The 1,433-nt window shown below is 38.8% G+C and overlaps 1 non-coding gene across 1 annotated transcript; it reads right to left on the minus strand.

The window, feature by feature from the left end:
- Positions 1 to 307: 307 nt before the first annotated feature.
- Positions 308 to 414, minus strand: LOC111824477. Its single transcript, XR_002827553.1, has one exon. It is a non-coding gene; the product is annotated as a U6 spliceosomal RNA (small nuclear RNA).
- Positions 415 to 1,433: the final 1,019 nt, after the last annotated feature.

Raw genomic sequence — 1,433 nt, forward strand, 5'->3', positions numbered from 1 at the left:
GAATAAAAAGAAATCCTGATCTAACCAGCTCCCCCCTGACTTGTGTTATTTTGTCTGGTTAAGGCTGGGTGAATGGTCTCTGGTGGAGAGTCATAAAGAAAGCCTCAGAAGTTTCTCTGGTCCTGACCCATCTTTAGATAGGACTATAGTGAAAATAACCACTTAAGACAACAGGTCCTGGTGGGTTTTCCCCAGTGATTTAATCCCAAAAATTCCTGGGGATGGGAAATCATTTGCAGCTACTAAAGTCTATCATTTCGAAGCTTAGAGAACTCTTGACTTGTGCCACACTTGCTTCTTTCTTTTTTTAAATATGGAACCCTTCACGAATTTGCGTGTCATTCTTGCCCAGGGGCCGTGCTAATCTTCTCTGTATTGTTCCAGTTTTAGTATATGTGCTGCCGAAGCGAGCACCACACTTGTTTCTTAATACAGAATTGTCTCTGAAAAGTAAAGTTCATTTTGGATGTAGCCAAAGGGAAGACTGAATGATCAAAATATGAAAGCCCTCTTAAAGGCCAACTGTACATATGGGTGGCAGTTCAATTTGATATCTATTTTTGTCTTCCATTTGCAAAAGCAAAAGGCTGTGCCCTAATTTTAATAGGCACCCTTGGACACTTAATCTCAGGAAACTGGCTAGAACCCTTTATTTTCACTGTTTATAACAAGTATATGAACTCTGAAATCCTACTGTAAAATTAGAGCTAAATGAATGAGTGGTTTTCCCTCTACAATCTAGAGGCTCGTAGCAATAGATTTTAACTGTTCTGCCAATTTAACTTCAAGTCTGATTACATTAGGCTGGATTTTCTCAGATTTTTTTCAGTTATTTGGCCTGCAAAGACCAAAGGGACTTAACTTTACATTTTGTTAGTTTAGGCTGCCTTTTGTTGCTGTCTTAGAAGCTTAGAAATGTTTTCACATCAGCCAAATACTTTGTCTTAACTAAGGAATGAGGCAGTTCCAAAGTTCTTACTACTAGTATAAAGATAAGAGAAGCATTTACACCTTTGCTTGCCAGATATTCACTTCAAAAAAATCATGGGCTTGACCAAGAATCAACTTGTTGAAGTACAGTGGTGATTGATTGTAGGTGCTTTTTTGGTTGCCTGTTCTGTTTCAAAACAAAACTGACCTAGAATACAGTCAAGCCCTAACTGGATCAGCTCTTCAGATGGAGTATGAAGCTCATCCAGGTGTTTGGTTGTCAACATTATGGGCAAGGTGTTATTTGTCTGTGGAAAGGTATTAACAAACTCTTCCTAACTTTTGGACCATGTTCCCCAATTTCATTTTGGTTGGTTCCCTGCCCAAATCCCCCCAGATCTTAGCATGCTGTGGCTTAAACTCTGACTCTCATAGAAAGGCACTTACCTCTTAATAGGCAGTCATACTTCAGCCAGTTTGATAAATGCAATTTTTTTTTTTTT

The sequence above is a fragment of the Myotis lucifugus genome, unplaced genomic scaffold, assembly GCF_000147115.1.
Source record: "Myotis lucifugus unplaced genomic scaffold, Myoluc2.0 scaffold_1669, whole genome shotgun sequence".
NCBI classification, from domain to species: Eukaryota; Metazoa; Chordata; class Mammalia; order Chiroptera; family Vespertilionidae; genus Myotis; species Myotis lucifugus.